We start from the raw sequence: 20,192 nt of genomic DNA, 5'->3' as shown, positions 1-20,192 counted from the left end.
ATTTAAGTGGCCAGATGAGATTGAATGGTTATCGAGAGAGTTTTCGTACGGCGATTAGAGTACTCCTTCCGACTTAATGCATCAACTACCACGTTGGCCTTGCCTGGGTGGTACTTGATTTCGCACTCATAGTCGTTTAGTAATTCCACCCATCTTCGTTGTCTCATGTTCAGCTCCTTCTGGTTCAAGATGTGCTGGAGACTCTTATGGTCAGTGAAGATGGTGCACTTCGTACCGTACAGGTAGTGCCTCCAAATTTTCAGAGCGAAGACCACAGCTCCCAATTCTAGGTCATGGGTCGTGTAATTTACTTCGTGCGTCTTTAGTTGGCGGGACGCATATGCTATCACTTTTCCACGTTGCATGAGAATGCAACCTAAGCCTTGATTCGACGCGTCACAGTAGACCACAAAATCTTCCGTTCCTTCAGGTAGAGATAGTACAGGAGCGCTACAGAGAGCTTGCTTCAAAGTTCAAAACGCAATCTCTTGTCGGTCTGTCCATTTGAATGGTACACCATTTTGCGTAAGCGAGGTAAGCGGCTTGGCGATCTTAGAGAAGTTTTGAATGAATCTCCTATAGTAGCCTGCTAGGCCTAAAAATTGACGAATTTCTGTGGGCGTGGTCGGAGTTGTCCATCCTTCCACAGCTTTGACCTTAGAGGGATCCACATGAATTCTGTCTTGGCTAACTACGTGGCCTAGGAAATTCACACTCCGGAGCCAGAACTCACACTTGGAGAGTTTGGCGTACAGTTTTTCCGATCGCAGTGTTTCTAGGACTTGTTGGAGATGTTGGCCATGCTCCTCTTTGCTTCGAGAATAGACGAGGATGTCATCGATAAACACAATGACGAAGTTGTCAAGGAACGGTCGACAGATTCAATTCATTAGGTCCATAAATGCGGCAGGTGCATTTGTTAGACCAAAGGGCATTACGACGAATTCATAATGTCCGTAGCGGGTTCGGAAAGCGGTTTTAGGAATATCCTCTTCCCGGACTTTGAGTTGGTGGTATCCGGACCGTAGATCTATTTTAGAAAAATAACTGGCTCCTTGGAGCTGGTCGAAAAGATCATCGATTTGTGCGAGTGGGTAGCGGTTTTTAACAGTGAGTTTATTTAACTCTCTGTAATCGATGCACATTCTGAAAGATCCGTCCTTCTTTTTGACAAAGAGCACCGGAGCTCCCCATGGCGAGTAGCTAGGTCGGATAAATCCCTTGTCCAGAAGCTCACTGAGTTGGCTGGACAATTCCTGCATTTTAGCAGGAGCCAACCGATAGGGTGATTTAGCGAGAGGAGTTGCTCCTGGAACAAGGTCGATTCGGAACTCAACCTGTCTCTCTGGGGGTACTCCCGAAAGATCTTCAGGAAACACGTCTGGAAATTCACACGCTACCGGAATATCTCGGATGTTAGTTTCTTCTTTGGTCTTGTCCACTATGTGAGCCAAGAACGCCAAGTTGTTCTTTCGCAGATGTTTTTGTGCCTTGATGCACGAGATGTGACGAAGATTCATGCTGGGTTTGTCTCCGTAAATTACTAGGGTTTCGTGATTTGGGGGACGAAGGCGAACGGCCTTCTCGTGGCACATAATCTCAACATGGTGGGGGCTTAACCAATCCATGCCGACAATCACATCGAAACTCCTAATTGACACTGGCATTAGGTCTATTCGAAAGACGTGTTGGTTAAGGGTTAGGGTACATCCGATGTAGATCTCCCCAGTGGATTCGGTTTTCCCATTGGCCATTTCTACCGTATAGGTTTCATTTAGCTTCTGGGGTTGTTGTTTTAATAAATGTCTAAACTTCTCGCTTACGAAACTTCGCTCCGCTCCGGTGTCAAATAAGATACATGCATAAGTGTGGTTTAGGGGAAACGTACCGGTCACAATTGCGGGGTCCTGAACTGCCTCACCCTGACCCATAGTCAGCATCCTTCCTGCTCCTCTGTTTCCTGAATTGTTGTTGTTAGGGCAATCTCGGCGGAAATGCCCCGTCCTTCCACACCCGAAGCAGGTGTGGCTAGGCCCTGCATTGTTGCTGCCGGCATTGGTGTTATTGTTATTGCGGTGGTTGTTGTTGTTGTGGTTGTTTCCCTGATTTTGATTCTGGGGAGGATAAGTCCTGCAGAACCTTGCAGTGTGTCCCCTTCGGTTGCAACTGGTGCAATGGAGTTCCCTGCATTCGCCGTGGTGATGGAGACCGCACTTATTGCATTTGGGAAGATTACCGGAATAGGGTCTTGAAGCATTTGAAACAGCTGAGGCTGGAGCATGTGGTGTGGCTGGAACCGGTGTGGTGACAGCGTTAACTGCCACTGTCTGCTGCTTTTTAGAGGTCTCAGGGCCCTGACGCCCCTTTCTCTTGTTGTTCCTCCCTTTCTTGCCATCACCCTCCTTTTTCTTCTCAGCCTCCACTGGCTTCTCGCCCTTCTTGTTGTTATGATCATACAACCTCTTCGCCAATCTCTTCGCACTGTCAAACGTTTCAGGGTTCGCAGCTATCACATTCCCTTGAATGGGGGATGTCAGTCCCCAGATGAATCGCTCAATCTTCTTTCCTTCTGATGTGATCATACCCAGGCACAGCAGAGATAGTTCGCTAAATCTCGATATGTAGGCATCGATATTCGCATTCTGCACAGTGAGGTTCCATAGCTCTTGCTCCATCTTCTGTATTTCGCCTCGTGGGCAGTACTCAGCCATCAACATTTCTTTCATTTCTATCCATGGCATAGAGTTGGCTACAGGGAGCGTCATGGCTTCCACATGTCCGTTCCACCAAGTGAGTGCTTGGTCCACAAAAGTGCAGGCCGCGAACTTCACCTTCATCTGTTCAGGGCATTCGCATATCTCGAATACCGACTCCACCTTCTCGATCCATCGCTTCAGAGTGATCACACCTCCAGTGCCGTTGAAAGTTCGTGGTTTAGCGTTTGTGAAGTCCTTGTAGGTGCACGTTTTAGTGGGTCCTTGATTCGTCCCGTTGTTCGAACTTCTGGACCCTTGCCTGTTGCCTCCTCCGTTGTTCCCTCGGTGAAGTTGTGCCATAGCTGCTGTGACCGCAGCAGAAACGACTGCCTGGAAAGCAGTGGAGTCAACTTCGGGCGGGGTTGGTTCGGGATTTCCGCGAGTATCTCGGCGAGGCATCTTTCTGTCATGAAACGGAAAGATGTTGAGTGTATGTGGTTTCTGTGAGGTTGTGATCCTACTAACTAGGTGTATGGTACGAACTTACACATTACTACCATCGGACATACAATCATAACTTCTCAACACATAACAACTTGTAATATCATAGCAAAACACATAAAAGTTCATTAATATTATCCGCATTTAATACAAGAAAATTTTGCTCGTAAGAGCATACATGAGTGACACTAATTCGACAGCATAACGGCTCCATGAGTAGTGTAGTCACTTAAACATAGAGCCGGAGTACATAGCATAGTTCCTAATGACCTACTATGATAAGTCTATCCCTAACCGTGATGAGCTGCATCTGGAGGTGGTGCCGAGGTCATATGCCGAAATGTTGCGCTAGTAACTGCGCCATCTCTGCCATGTCTCCAATAACCTCATCCCTCTCATGCTCTGCTCGCACTGCCCGAGCTTCCATAGCATACAGCTATTGTCGCAGTGCGGCGATCTCAGCTTCGAGGGAACGGTTCTCTCTTGGGGGGTTCACTGGTGGAGCGGGGTGATCTGGTTGTGCCTCGTTCTCGCATGGCGGGACGGGGTCCTGGTTCCCGACCTGACCTTCCTCGTCGTCGTCGTCGATCTCTCCAAATTCGTAGTCAGTGTCTACGTATACGTAGGGTCCGACGTCGTGTGCTTCCCCTGGATTCTCTCCCGGTTCATCCTCAAGCATCCCGTGAGCTACTAGGACCTGATGGAACTGGATACCCTGTTGCTCTTCCTCCATGACGACTGAGGGAAAATATAAACTATCGTCACTCTCCTGACTATGACTTATGCTAACTAGACGCTCTCTTTTGGTGTCAAAGGGTATAGTTTTAGGTTCCTTAGCTATCCCGATCTCATCAAGACGTGTGTTAGTTTTACTTTGGAGAGAATGTAGTTGATCAGGCTACATTTACTCCTTGGTATCACTAAGAACAGTCCCGAATTAACTGAGATGCCAGCATTATTGTGTTTGATCCGATGTTATGTTCTTATTCCTAATGCAAGCAAGCGTGTTTTATTTACTTGTTTTGTTCAGAGTTATGTTAGTCCCTCTTTTTGGTTTATAGTTGCATATCAATGTGTGGCTCGACATGCTAGTTCACTATAAACAAAGCTCTGATACCAACATGTCACACCCCCGAACCAGGCGGCGGAAACGTTCGGGAGCTGTCGTGACTCAATTGAATACCATAACATTGAATATATATGAAACGTAACAACATTCGTCACCATGCATTAATATAGTACAACCAATAAAGTTTACATGAAGTACACATTGTTTAAACATTACATTCCCAAAAATAAATTGTTCGATTCGTTAATAAGTAAACTACAAGCCATCACTGAGTACATTTTCCTTTGATTCACTGGTTCCCTGAGAATACAAGTATTTTGAAAAACGTCAACATGTGAAATGTTGGTGAGTTCATAAGCGGTATGTAACAGCCCGAAATCTCAGGTATTATTAAATTATGTTTTTGGGTGATTTTAGAGGGGACTCGGCGAGTTGGAGCCTAGACTCGCCGAGTAGGATCGCAGACTTGGTCGCGGGATCGCGACGAGTCCAGATATGGACTTGGCGAGTCGACGCTGTTTAGCGGAAACCCTAACCGTTCAGGTTTGGGACGTATAAAAAGGACTCATTGGCCGTCATTGTTCGTTTTAGCCTTCTGAGAAGAACCCTAAATCGATTGTGTGCATCTAGAGCAAGATTGGAGGATATTAGGGCTTGAAGAAATTGTTGGGCAAGGAGGAGAAGGGTTTTGGCTAAAGGAACAGCAAGGGATTCGAGTTCTGCGGTTTGGAGACACAGAGAGGGCATATTCCAGGTAATATTTCGGATTCCTTTCTGTTATTTTGATGTGTATGCGAATCTAGGGTTTTTGAAACCCATTTAGTGATTGGATGGGTTATTATGTTATTACCCAGACGTTTATACCCCAGTAATAAGGTGTTTAGAAGTCCAGAAAGTCCCATGATTGTATATCTCGGGACCATACGTAATTCAGGGAGCAGTTGATCGTCTGCATGGCATGGACTCGCCGAGTTGTTCTTCAGACTCGGCGAGTAGCTTGAAGATTTACTGGGACTCGCCGAGTTGTTCTTCAGACTCGGCGAGTGGAGTCGGGGTGGCCCCGCGATTCTTCCAGGAGTAACTCGTCGGGTCGAGGAGGCTACTCGACGAGTAGATAAGGAATCTCAGAAAGTTGGAGGACGTCTAGACTCGCCGAGTCGCCATGGTACTCGCTGAGTCTGGTCGAGTTGATCGTTGATCAGAGTTAACCTAAGTCTGACTTCTTAGGGATAGTCACACTTAGAAGATATATGTGTTAATGAGATATGTGATGTTATAGGGAGGTTGTAGCTCGTCGGATTGTGCACGAGTGATTTCAGGATTTGCTAGCTTTCAGCATTCCCGAGGTGAGTCTTCTCACTATACCGTACCCGGAAGGGGTTTGACTGTGTGACCGGAAGGTCAGATATGTTATGTGATATGTATGCTATATGTGGTAAGATATTTGTTATATGTACTATGTATGTTATGTGGGCCGGAAGGCAATATGTTATGGGCCGGAAGGCGAATGTGTTATGGGCCGGAAGGCGTGGTGTTGATGACCGGAAGGTCAGGGCCTGGAAAGGCGTATGTGCGTAAGTTGTATATTGGGGAACTCACTAAGCATTTATGCTTACAGTTGTTATGTATGTGTTTCAGGTACTAGCGAGGACCGTGGGAAGGCGCCGGCGTGATCGATACACACTGAAGAATACTTTTATGATCTTGGGATTTCGAATATTTGTATTTGACAGAATACTTAAACTATTTATGCCTTGTTTTGAATGGAAATAATTATATTTTAAAAATGAAAAATTTGTTTGAAAATTTGCGTTGTTACAATTGGTATCAGAGCCTTGGTTTGAGGGATTCGGGTGCACCTTCGGGGGTAACTGAACTCAAACCGAGGATTTGAGGAAACTTTTTAAATAAAGGCATAAACTTTTGGTAAATGGTTGTGTGGTAAGCAAGAAAGAAGCAGTGTGTACGATCAGTCAGCGCCCAAACGGTAAAGATCCCCAAAATACCTTACAATATTACATGATAAGAATTGTTATGCATGCTAGAAGACTAGGTATTCATGATAGGACTAGAGTGGCCTGATTTGTGATGCCTTAGTCTAGGGAAGTTTGCCTATATGAGATGTCTTGCTAGTATGCGGGTAGATAGTGCATGTCAGAAGTAGAGTACTCACTATCCGGAGTTTGGGGAGGAAGACTTGGGATGAACGCTGATGCGGTGTGGTCGATAGTATTGGGCCCGTACTACCGAGGACACCGGGTCAGTGGGAGGCCCAAGCAAGAATCCCTGGATATCGGAGACTGAGTAGGGTTGCGTTATCGAGTGCGATTACACTCGCTGGAGTCTCTGATAGTTTATGTTGTATTTCAGAGACATCATGGTTAGACCACGCCACGGAGCGAGTTCGAGCGGTGTGAATGACGAGGAGATTCGTCAGATGATTCACGAGGAAGTAGCGGCGGCGATCCGGGCTGAAATCCCGGAGATGTTTGGGTCTATTAAGACCACCCTGATGGAGACATTCGATGAGTGGTACGCCGCGTTGACTGAGGCTGCAACCGCTGCAGCTACCGCAGCTGTGGCCGCTGCTAGGCCACAGGGAGGTGACTCGTTGCTGTTCCGAGAGTTCAGCAACACGAAGCCACCGGAGTTCGATGGGACGCAGGATCCGATTGCTGCGATGAGGTGGATCGCGGACATAGAGGGGTGCTTCTACACGTGTTCATGCCCAGAGCACCTGAGGGTACGGTTCGCTTTGAACCAGCTCCGCCTGGGAGCGAAGGACTGGTGGAAGTTCGTGACGGCGAACTTCACCTTGGCAGAGACTACAGCGGTGACATGGGAGGGGTTCACTACCATGTTCAGGGATGAGTACGTTCCCCCGGTGGAGCGAGAACGATTGGTTCAGGAGTTCTTAACCCTCAAGCAGGGTACTGACTCGGTGGCGGCGATCACGCGGAAGTTTCATGAGAGGGCGATGTTTTGCCCCGAGCTGGTGGCCACAGAGCAGGATCGGATGAGCCGGTACTTGGGTGTTCTGAGGAGGGAGATCCGGGAGTTTGTTTCAAACTCCACTTACCATACTTTTACTGAGCTTCAGGCGAATGCCAGGAAGCGTGAGATCGAGTTAGAGACTCAGGCCAGGGAGGAGGCTGAGTCTCAGCAGGCAGACCGGCGGCCGGCTCAGTCTCAGCCGGCAGCCAAGCGGATCAAGTCCGCCGATTCGAGGACGGGAGGTTCGAAGAGCCGCACTTGCGGAAAGTGCGGCAAGGGTCACGATGGGGCGTGTCGAGCCGGTGCTTGCTACAAGTGTGGCAAGGAGGGGCACATTGCTAGGGAGTGTCCCAAGGGATTTACGGTTTGCTTTCATTGCAACCAGACCGGCCATCGGAAGGCCGAGTGCCCTCAGCTTCGTCAGGGATCCGCACCTACTGCCAGGACTACTGAGACTCGACCGGTGAAGGTCGAGGCCCCGAGGGCTCGTGGGAGAGCCTTTCAGCTGACTGCGGAGGAGGTCCGCGCTGCGCCCGATGTTGTGGCAGGTATGTTGTAATTCATGTATTTCTTTTTAATGTCGAGTGTTATGCTTATGTTATTATATGCGTAGGTACGTTTCTTGTGAACTCTGTGCCTGCCTTAGTCTTATTTGACTCGGGTGCGAGTAGGTCCTTTGTGTCCTTAGCCTTTAGTCAGCATATCAACGTTAGTCGTGAGTCGTTGAGTCGACCTTTGAGAGTTTCTATAGCTGACGAGAAAGTGATTTGTGCCACGGAGGTTCTTCGGGGATGTGTACTAGAGATTTTCGGGGTTGAATTCCCGATTGACCTGATCCCTATTGCGATGGGTGATGTCTGTGTCATCGTATGCATGGACTGGTTGAGCCGATTCGGCGCTGTCATCGACTGTGAGCGCCAGCTGGTGACCATACGATACCATAGTGGGGGAGTTCTTTCGGTGTATGGCGAAGGTACCCGTTCGGGGTCAGCTTTTTGTTCGGCCGCTAGGGTGAGGCAGTGTCTACAGCAGGGCTGTAAGGGTTTTGTGGCGTATGTGACGGATACGCGGGAGGTTTCCGAGAGACCGAAATCAGTTGAGGAGGTTCCCGTGGTGCGCGAGTTTTCAGATGTTTTCCCCGAGGAGTTGCCGGGAGTACCTCCTGTGAGGCAAGTAGAGTTTGGTATCGACCTAGTTCCGGGGGCAGCGCCTATTGCTAAGGTGCCTTATCGTCTTGCACCTCCAGAGATGCAAGAATTGTCCTCGCAGCTCCAGGAGTTGCTGGGGAAGGGATTCATTCGGCCGAGCAGCTCGCCGTGGGGAGCACCTATTCTGTTTGTCAAGAAGAAGGATGGTTCACACCGGATGTGTATTGATTACCGGGAGTTGAACAAATTGACGGTCAAGAACCGTTACCCGTTACCGAGGATCGATGATTTATTCGATCAGTTGCAGGGAGCGTCTTGGTTTTCCAAGATCGATCTGAGGTCAGGGTACCATCAGGTGAGAGTACGGGATGGGGATATCCAGAAGACAGCGTTTAGGACGCGATATGGGCATTATGAGTTTGTGGTGATGCCTTTCGGGCTCACCAATGCCCCGGCTGTGTTCATGGATCTCATGAATAGGGTATGCAGACCGATGTTGGATCGGTCAGTGATTGTATTTATCGACGACATTCTGGTGTATTCTAGATCTAGAGAGCAGCATGAGGAGCATTTGAGGGAGGTCCTCGAGGTGTTGAGGTCAGAGAAGCTGTATGCAAAGTTCTCCAAATGTGACTTCTGGCTGCGGGAGGTTTAATTTCTAGGACATGTTGTCAATCAGAAAGGGATATTGGTCGATCCGACCAAGATTGAGGCGATGATGAGTTGGGAGGTGCCGAAGTCACCTTCTGAGATCAGGAGCTTCCTTGGGTTGGCAGGGTATTATCGGAGATTCATCAAGGATTTCTCCAAGATCACAGTGCCACTCACCAGATTGACCCGGAAGGGTGTTGCATTCTCATGGGGGCCCGAGCAGCAGACCTCCTTTGAGACACTTCGCCAAAGGTTGTGCGAAGCCCCGGTATTAGCTCTCCCGGAAGGGATGGAAGATTTTGTAGTATATTGTGACGCATCGATTTCAGGACTGGGTGCAGTGTTGATGCAGAGGGGTCATGTGATAGCATATGCGTCGAGGCAGCTGAAGCCTCATGAGGCGAGATACCCCACGCATGATTTAGAGTTGGGAGCAGTAGTGTTCGCTCTCAAGATTTGGCGTCACTACCCTTATGGGGTTCGATGTACGATCTATACGGACCATAAGAGCTTGAAGTATTTGATGGATCAGCCCAACCTAAATATGCGTCAGAGGAGGTGGCTGGATGTGGTCAAGGATTATGATTGTGAGATTCTGTACCACCCAGGTAAGGCTAATGTGGTAGCCGACGCGTTGAGCCACAAGGCGGAGAGCACTCCATTGCGAGATGTATGCTTGAGACTGACTGTGATGACTCCTGTATTGGATGCTATTCGTGGGGCACATGCCGAAGCGGTGCGACCAGAAATGCAGAAGAAAGAGCGGGTTGTGGGGTTAATTTCAGAGTTCGTTTAGGATGGTCGAGGGCTTATGACGTTTCAGGGCCGGATTTGGGTACCGTTCGTGGGCGGTACACGTATTACTTTGATGGAATAGGCTCATAGATCGAAATTCTTGATCCATCCCGGTGCTACGAAGATGTATTTGGACTTGAGGAAAGAGTATTGGTGGCCCTGTATGAAGAGGGACGTCGCATGGTTCGTCGAGAGGTGCTTGACCTGTCGTAGGGTTAAGGCTGAGCACCAGAGACCACATGGCAAGTTACAGCCATTGGAGATCCCAGAGTGGAAGTGGGAACAGATCACTATGGATTTCATCACCAAATTGCCGAGGACTGCCAGGGGAGTTGATGCAATTTGGGTTATTGTGGATAGGTTGACGAAGAGTGCACACTTCCTTGCCATCAGTGAGAGTTCTTCAGCAGAGAAGTTGGCGGAGATATATGTGAGAGAGGTGGTATCTCGGCATGGAGTGCCGATCTCGATTGTTTCAGACCGTGATGTGCGCTTCACTTCCAGGTTCTGGAAGAAATTTCATGAGGAGCTGGGTACCAAATTGCATTTTAGTACCGCATACCATCCCCAGACAGACGGTCAGAGCGAGCGGACGATTCAGACGCTGGAGGACATGCTTCGAGCGTGTGTGTTAGACTTCGGGGGTAGCTGGGATGCGTACTTACCCTTAGCAGAGTTTTCCTACAACAACAGCCATGATTCGAGCATTGGTATGCCACCTTTTAAGCTGTTGTATGGTAGGAGGTGTCGGACCCCCATTTGCTGGGGAGAGGTGGGACAGAGAGTGATGGGCAGCACGGAGATCGTGCTTCAGACGACAGAGCAGATTCAGCAAGTGAGACAAAGGTTATTGACTGCCCAGAGCCGACAGAAGAGTTATGCAGACAGGCGCCGATCCGAGCTTGAATTTCAGGTCGGCGACTTCGTTCTCCTGAAGGTCTCTCCTTGGAAAGGAGTGATTCGATTCAGGAAGAGGGGCAAATTGGGGCCCCGGTATATTGGGCCATTTCGTGTGATTGCAAGGATAGGTCGGGTAGCCTATCGGTTGGAGTTGCCAGCGGAGTTGGGTCAGATCCACGACACTTTTCATGTGTCGCAGTTGAGGAAGTGCATAGCCGATGAGTCGGCAATGGTTCCATTGGAGGATATTCAGGTGGATGCGAGCCTGAATTACGCGGAGAGACCAGTGGCTATCAGAGATCGGAAGATCAAGGTTTTGAGGAACAAGGAGGTACCTCTGGTGTTGGTTCAATGGCAACACCGTAAGGGATCGGAAATGACTTGGGAACCGGAACGCGAGATGCGGGAGCAGCATCCGGAACTATTTGCAGAGTGAGACTTCGAGGGCGAAGTCTAATCCAAGTGGGGGAGAGTTGTAACAGCCCGAAATCTCAGGTATTATTAAATTATGTTTTTGGGTGATTTTAGAGGGGATTCGGCGAGTTGGAGCCTAGACTCGCCGAGTAGGATCGCAGACTTGGTCGCGGGATCGCGACTGGACTCGACGAGTCCAGATATGGACTCGGCGAGTCGACGCTGTTTAGCGGAAACCCTAACCGTTCAGGTTTGGGACGTATAAAAAGGACTCATTGGCCGTCATTGTTCGTTTTAGCCTTCTGAGAAGAACCCTAAATCGATTGTGTGCATCTAGAGCAAGATTGGAGGATATTAGGGCTTGAAGAAATTGTTGGGCAAGGAGGAGAAGGGTTTTGGCTAAAGGAACAGCAAGGGATTCGAGTTCTGCGGTTTGGAGACACAGAGAGGGCATATTCCAGGTAATATTTCGGATTCCTTTCTGTTATTTTGATGTGTATGCGAATCTAGGGTTTTTGAAACCCATTTAGTGATTGGATGGGTTATTATGTTATTACCCAGACGTTTGTACCCCAGTAATAAGGTGTTTAGAAGTCCAGAAAGTCCCATGATTGTATATCTCGGGACCATACGTAATTCAGGGAGCAGTTGATCGTCTGCATGGCATGGACTCGCCGAGTTGTTCTTCAGACTCGGCGAGTAGCTTGAAGATTTACTGGGACTCGCCGAGTTGTTCTTTAGACTCGGCGAGTGGAGTCGGGGTGGCCCCGCGATTCTTCCAGGAGTAACTCGTCGGGTCGAGGAGGCTACTCGACGAGTAGATAAGGAATCTCAGAAAGTTGGAGGACGTCTAGACTCGCCGAGTCGCCATGGTACTCGCCGAGTCCGGTCGAGTTGATCGTTGACCAGAGTTAACCTAAGTCTGACTTCTTAGGGATAGTCACACTTAGAAGATATATGTGTTAATGAGATATGTGATGTTATAGGGAGGTTGTAGCTCGTCGGATTGTGCACGAGTGATTTCAGGATTTGCTAGCTTTCAGCATTCCCGAGGTGAGTCTTCTCACTATACCGTACCCGGAAGGGGTTTGACTGTGTGATCGGAAGGTCAGATATGTTATGTGATATGTATGCTATATGTGGTAAGATATTTGTTATATGTACTATGTATGTTATGTGGGCCGGAAGGCAATATGTTATGGGCCGGAAGGCGAATGTGTTATGGGCCGGAAGGCGTGGTGTTGATGACCGGAAGGTCAGGGCCTGGAAAGGCGTATGTGCGTAAGTTGTATATTGGGGAACTCACTAAGCATTTATGCTTACAGTTGTTATGTATGTGTTTCAGGTACTAGCGAGGACCGTGGGAAGGCGCCGGCGTGATCGATACACACTGAAGAATACTTTTATGATCTTGGGATTTCGAATATTTGTATTTGACAGAATACTTAAACTATTTATGCCTTGTTTTGAATGGAAATAATTATATTTTAAAAATGAAAAATTTGTTTGAAAATTTGCGTTGTTACACGGTATTTGAAAAACAATGTTTTGTATCGTTTTGAAAACCACCAGAAAATCCGATATTTTCTGAAAAGAAAAGCTTTTGAAAACGTTTGTGAAGATCCATAGTTATGCTTGTTTGTTTCTATACTTGTAAAAAAATTGTTCATTCAACTTGTATACATTTCGAATCCGTATGTATTGAAAAACCCTAGGAAAACCCGATGTTTTCCTAATTCTTTGAATTCCATGAAGTTAAAATGAAACCATTGCAACGCGTGAAGTTATCAATTCCAGGCGACGTCGGATTATTTTTGAGCATGATTAATTGCTATAAACACGCGTTACACAAACGACCAGTTTATAACTATACTAACGATCCCGTAGGCGTCGTCCGTACTAATCACGTTATCCAACCGCCCTGTCTTCCCCACATCCGAAGAGAAAGAGGACACGAAGACCCCGATGACTCCATTAACCGATTGGGGATAAAAAAAAGGTATGAGGGGCCCTTGACCCGCCTCGCATGAAATACCGACTTTACTAGCAATACCATAGGACCCTTGGGGACCAATAGTATAAAAGCCATTGAAAGTCCTTTTACGCTGTGTTAGATCATGTAAGACCCAACAACTCGTAAGGTAGAAGTCTTCGGACCTTAAGATCAGGTCATTGGGCTAGCTAGGCCCAACAAACAAGATTTTACACTTTGGGGCCCAAAGATGGTGCGTAGACGTTTGTGCACTCTCACGTGTATATTGAATTACCAAATGTTTTCGTGTATGAATCGAGTTATCGTCGTGTTAGTATTTTCGGATTGTTATTGATTCGAGACCGAATCAATTCGTTTAACAACGATTTTTGGTATTGTTGTGTATTGTATTACGTAGGTAGTCGCGGTGCCAATATTTGATCAAGTTGCGTGCATTGAATTAGCCTTGAAAGTTTTCTGTTTTCAGCCCCTCATTGTTTGTAAAATTTACTCTTTTCAACCCTTTAATTAAATAACTTTCCGGTTTGGTCCTTAAATCATTTTTCTTGACATTTTAACACCAAAAATTATTGAAATTAATATTTTTCAGCATACTTTTCATTGAAAACAGTTTAAGTCCCTGAAATTGCAGTTTTCTCGGTTATAGCCCCTCTTTTTCACAGTTTTTACAATTTTGGCCCAAATTGGAAAATTTTTGCAACTTTGGTCCTTTTTAAATTTGAAAAGCATTTTAAACCTTTGAAAAGTACTTGGAACCTTAGTAGTCCACTGTTTTACAGAGAAACACAGTTTTGGCCCTCCAAAACAGAAAATTTCGCATAATGGGCCTTATTGGGCCGAAAATGTCATTTTTAGCCCATTAAGCTTGAAATTTGTGTTTTTAGTCCTCCAACAAGTATATTTTCATAAAATACATTATGGAAACTGTTTTGACTCATCTCCCCCATCAGATTTCGAAATATTTCAATTTTGGCCCTTTAACTTTATATTTTTAGCATTTTATGTCCAAAAATTAAGTTTTTAGCCCAAAGAAAATGTTACTAAGCCATTTAGCTATTTTTCTTGGAACACTTTGTATGTAGAAATATACTTGATGCTAGTATCATTTAACATGAAGTATATCTCGGTTTTTAGGGGTTTTATGGCTAGATCCAACATTATAACACACAAAAACACACATATAAGCATAGAAATCATACAAGGCATACAAAACACATATAGATCTACACTTTCACTTGTATTCCCCCCCCCCCCCCCACAAAACTCATAAAAATAGAAAATAGGGGGTATGAAGCTCACCTTAGGATGTTGATTCGGTTTTTGAAGAAAGGATGGAAGAAAGCTTGGTGATTTTTGACCCTAGCACCCCTTGATGAAGATTTCGAGCTTATGGAGTTCTAAGACACAAGTTTATGATTTCATGAGAGTTAAGAAGAGATTTTTGGAGATAAGAAGGAGTCCAAAGCATGGATCCAAGCATTAACTTACCTAGATAATGATTTTGGTGATGGATTTTCCTTGTGAAGCTTCTTGATGCACGAAATTTTTGAAGGAGGAGGGAGGATTGTTCTTCAAGACTTAGAGAGTTTGGAATAGATTTTTGTGATGTGTGTGTGGGTGTGTTTCGGCCAAGAGTGAGGGAGGAAAAAGGAGAAGTGATTTTTGAAGTGATATGTTCCTAGAAGTATGAGATGTGCATGGAAACATGTTGGGTATAAATGAGGTGGCAAGCAAATAGTCAACTCTTCACCATTTCCTCTTGGACTTGGGCCTTGGGCCGAGAACCTTGAAGGAAAAAGGAGAAATTTGGGCTTTTTGCCCCTAAGCCCAATATTAGAGTTTGTTTGGGTATATTTTAAACCTAAAAGAATGTGGTAGGATTTTTATATTTTTATTGGACTAGTTTAGGTTATTCATGTATCAAGGCTTTTAATTCATTTCATTCTAGGCCCAACACGGCCCAAAATGTTGAAATAAATTAATATGGTTCCAATTAGAGCCCATTTAAGGGTTCTAAGCCCATGATAGTCAAATTGAAAGCTTATTGGTCCATTGAGTCCAATAAGGAAGTCCTAGTCCAATGTGGACCTTAAATAAGAACTTCTAGGGTTTCCAATTGTTTGATGACTATTTGTAGTACTTGTATGATGCATTGGATTTAAGTTTTTGATGTCATAATAGTAGGTATCACACATGCTCTTAAGTTTTTGGTTCACATTAACTTGAGTGTATAGATTACATGACACAAACTTTTCAGTTGTGACAGAAAATGACAAAGTCACCCTTTACTGGTACATGGGCTATGGGTGAGGGTTTGTTGGATATCATGCATACTGATGTGTGTGGACCCTTCAGAACCACCACAAGGGATGCTAAGCGCTTCTACGTGACTTTTACTGATGATTATAGTAGGTATGGATATGTCTACTTAATCAAGCATAAGTGAGAAACCTTTGAAACGTTCAAAAACAGGAAGTGAAGAATCAGTTGGGCAGAAACATTAAGATGCTTTGATTCGATCGAGGTGGTGAGTATCTTAGTACAGAGTTCCTTGACTATCTTAAGGAATGTGTGATTGTCTCACAATTGACACCTCCCAGGACATCATAACTTAATGGTGTGGCTGAGAGGTGTAACTGAACCATGTTGGATATGGTTTGTTCCATGATGAGTCGAGCTTTGCTACCAATCTCATTTTGGGTGTATGCCTTAGAGACTGTCGCCTATATTCTTAATCTAGTCCCTACCAAAAAGGTTGCCTAAACACCTCATGAGATGTGGACTGGAAAGGTTCCCAGTCTGGACCACATCAATATTTGGGGTTGCGAGGCTTTCATGAGACGCGGGACTCACGATAAGCTCGAACCTCGAAGTGAGAGGTGTATTTTCATCGGATACCCACAGAAATCCTTTGGTTATCTCTTCTACAGACCCAATGATAATGTGGTCTTTGTAGCAAGGAGAGGGGTCTTTCACGAGAGAGAGTTCATAAGCCAAGGAAACAGTGGGAGGCAAATTGACCTAGAAGAAATTCAAGATTCAAGTGGTGAAGGAACTTCAAACCCTAGCAATCAACCTAAGGAGGAAACTCATGTTGATCCGACTGACGAGTCTGTACCTCTGAGGCGTTCCACAAGAGTTAGGAATGTACCTGAGCATTGCTATGGTTTCCATATTACTATGGAAGGCGATACACTTATCAGTGATAGCACACTGGTAAGTCAGGATGAACCTAACAGCTACATGGAAGCCATGGCAGGCCCTGAGGCTGCTAAATGGAAAGAGGCTATGGACAGCGAGATACAGTCCATGTATGACAATCAAGTTTGGAACTTGGTTGACAATGTACCAGGTCGTAAGACAGTCATGGATGGTAATGTACACATTTATAAGGCACAAATGGTTGCAAAGGGCTTTTCTCAAACTCGGGGAGTTGATTATGACGAGACCTTTTCATCAGTAGCAAAGATTAAGTCTATTAGGGTTATGTTAGCCATTGTTGCATTTCATGACTATGAAATATGGCAAATGGATGTAAAAACCGCTTTCATTAATGGAAGGTTGGTTGAGGATGCTTACATGAGTCAACCAGAGGGTTTTGTCAGTACATAGTATCCTAATATAGTGTGTAAGCTTGAGAAATCCATGTATGGATTGAAACAAGCACCACGCAGATGGAATCTTTGTTTCGATGAGAAAGTCAAACAGTTTGGCTTTTCGAGAAGCGAAGATGAATCTTGTGTATATGTCAAGGGTAGTAGGAGTATAGTTAGCTTTTTGGTATTGTATGTGGATGACATACTACTCATAGGAAATGACATCCTAACTCTACAAGAAGTGAAGTCCTAGCTTGGGAAGTGTTTTGCTATGAAGGACCTTGGAGAAGCTGCCTATATCCTAGGGATAAGGATTCTGAGAGACATGAGCGAGCGACTAATTGGACTTAGTTAGAGTACCTACTTGGATAAGCTGTTGAATAGGTTCAGCATGCAGAATTCCAAGAAAGGTGAGTTACCGATCCAGAGTAACACCAGATTGAGTAAGACTCAGAGCCCGAGTATAGAGGTTGAGATAGCAGAGATGAGTCGAGTACCGTATGCTTCCGCTGTAGGCTTGATCATGTATGCTATGACTTGTACTCGTCCTGATGTGGCCTTTGTGTTAAGCATGGTCAACAGATATCAGGGGAACCCTGGTAAGGCTCACTGGACTGCGGTAAAGAACATTCTCAAGTACCTGTAGAGGACTAAGGACTAGGTCCTTACCCTTGGTGGGAGTGATGACTTGAGAGTAGTAGGGTATAGTGATGCTAGCTTCCAGACTGATAGGGATAATTTCCGCTCTCAGTCAGGCTGGGTCTTTACCATAAACGGAGGAGCAATTACTTGGAAAAGTTCCAAGCAGGAGACAGTGGCTGATTCAACTTGCGAATAAGAGTATATAGCGGCAAGCAAGGCAGCAAAGGAGGCTATATAACTAAAGAACTTTGTTGGAGACCTTGGAGTTGTACCAGCTATAAAGGAGCCTATGGAGATTTTCTGTGATAGTGAAAGTGCAGTTGCCTTAGCTAAGGAACCAAGGGATCACGGAAGATCCATACATATCGACAGAAAATACCATTTCATCAGACATCGAATAGAAGAAGGACTCCTCGTAGCAAAGAGGGTATCATCGGATAAGATCCCAGCAAATCCCCTCACGAAGGGACTGGGTATGGTTAATCATCTTCAACATGTGAGGCGCATAGGGCTAAAGGATGATATTAGTTTTAGAAATTAGATAGCTTTGAAATTTGTAAAGTGTAATTGACATTTGATGATAAATTAATGTTGTTGTTTACTTATAAGTAAAGTGTTGCTATCTTCTGTCAATCGTTTACTATCATTTCATTTTGCATGTTTTGACTTCCAGAATAATTATGTTATGGTATATCATATTATTCAAATTCTCCACAGTCGGTCATATGTTGGAGGTAGATATGAATCAAGACTATCATGAAGTTGGTTTGTAGATGTCTAAGGTGTTGGACATAGCAAGAGTTGCTACAACATTCATGAGTGCTCATAAGTTCTGAGTATTGGATTCAACTCACGCTCACTTGTATCACTTCATGGAATTTATCTCGAGTGATCGTGAGACGGTAATATCATATAAGTCTTCAAACCTAGAGATATGAGTTGTTGACTATGAATTGGTTATACATTGATTGCACGAAAACGCATTGGTACCTCGATGTTATAAAACGTGCCTTTGTGTATGATTCAACAAGTAGTAGAACAAGCATATGAGTCGAAGTTTATTTATTCCTTCTTGGATTAGAAGCAATATATGGGGCCCTCGATGATTTTGTGTTGACCTATATATCGGGCCCGGTCAGAACTAAATTGATGAGTTCGATTAAGTTCTATGTCAAACAAATTGGAAATTGGGAAACAAACTGCTGGACAATAAGTAAGAGATTGTTCCATGTATTTGTCCGGCTGATATCTAAAACAGAGGATTATATGATCACTTATCTTAAATGGAGTATCATCATCATCATCTCAGTTCCGTGAGACTTTGAAAGAGCTATGATTGTTGATCGGTTCCTGAAGTCATTCTTGTAGTTATAGTTATTAGACTTATTCAAGTGGGAGACTGTTGGATTAGGTGTCTAAGTTCATAACTATTTCTGGAATGTACTTGACCCGGTTAGCATGGTCCATATGGGTTGCATGACATTGCAACACTTGGATAGACTAAATGAGAGAAAAGACACTTATGGTTTATTAATATATGATAAGTTCTAATATATTAATAATAGTATTTAATTAGTATTGATTAAGAATTAATTTAGAGTTAATTTGGTGATGAAAAGGAGACTAATTAAATATATGGGGTTGATTGTGCAAATCATCCCTTCTTTTATAGTGGGCTAATGATCTGTGGTTTATTGAATTGGGCTAAAACCCATAAGGTGCTCCATGGATAGTCCATGGAGGTTATAAACCCATGTATCATGGAATATGAAAAGCCATGTCAATTAGGTTTTACATGTTGTAACCCTACTTGTGAGACGACTATAAATGGACACTATGGGCTACCAAAATCGGAACTATGTGTAGAACAAGAGGGCTAGCGGATTGAGTGATCGTATACTTCTCTTAAAGTTATTCCAAGAGTTGTGGTGTTATGTGAAGCATTTGAGGCATCACATTTAAGGTGCTAGGCTCACAAGGTTCTCAAGGAATCCAAGCAACAAGAAAGGTATGTTCTTCTACTAGCTTTTATGTTTCAAAGTTCCCCATATCATGCTAGTTAGGTTAAGAATCTTGGAAAACCAAATTTGCATGTATCTTAGTAAAACATAGATCCAAGGTTTCTAGGGTTGCATGTACACCTTACGAGTGTTAGAATGCTCAAAACCCTTCAATAACTTCACGCATTACCAAGGGAAGGTCAGACTGACAGATAACAAGTATCTAGATATCATGGGTGTCGTAGATGTGGTTCTCAATATGAATCTAAGTATGGATCGGACTTTGAATAATGTGAAGTTCATTCCAGACCTATAGAGGATGTTGATATCAGTTGGGCAGCTTGATAATGAAGGTCATCATGTTACATTTGGTGATGAAAAGTGGAAAGTGAATAAGGGAAACTTGATCATTGCTAAAGGACAAAAATAGGGTACACTGTATATGGTGGAAGTTTCTGAAGAGGAAGCACACGCTGTTGAAGGAGCCATGACATCAATTTTATGCCACGAAATATTTATTTTCATATGTGTGAGGAGAGAATGAGAAAGTTTGTATCCAAATGTAGAATGCTAGATCTGAAGATTATGAGAGATGCTTGTTAGCCATGTTCTATTGGAAGACAGAAGAAATTCAATTTTATGAATATAGGCAATCCGTCTATGTTTAGGAAGTTAGTTTTAGTTCATTATGGTGTTTATAGTCCCATTTCAGTTTCTTTAATGGGAGTATCCTTGAATCATGCAATACCTATCATTGGTCAAAGGATAGGCAGCTATTCAAGAAATAATAGGA

This window comes from Lactuca serriola, chromosome 9, assembly GCF_051521515.1.
Source record: "Lactuca serriola cultivar US96UC23 chromosome 9, Lser_US96UC23_V15, whole genome shotgun sequence".
NCBI lineage: Eukaryota > Viridiplantae > Streptophyta > Magnoliopsida > Asterales > Asteraceae > Lactuca > Lactuca serriola.
This window is presented reverse-complemented; position numbering follows the sequence as displayed.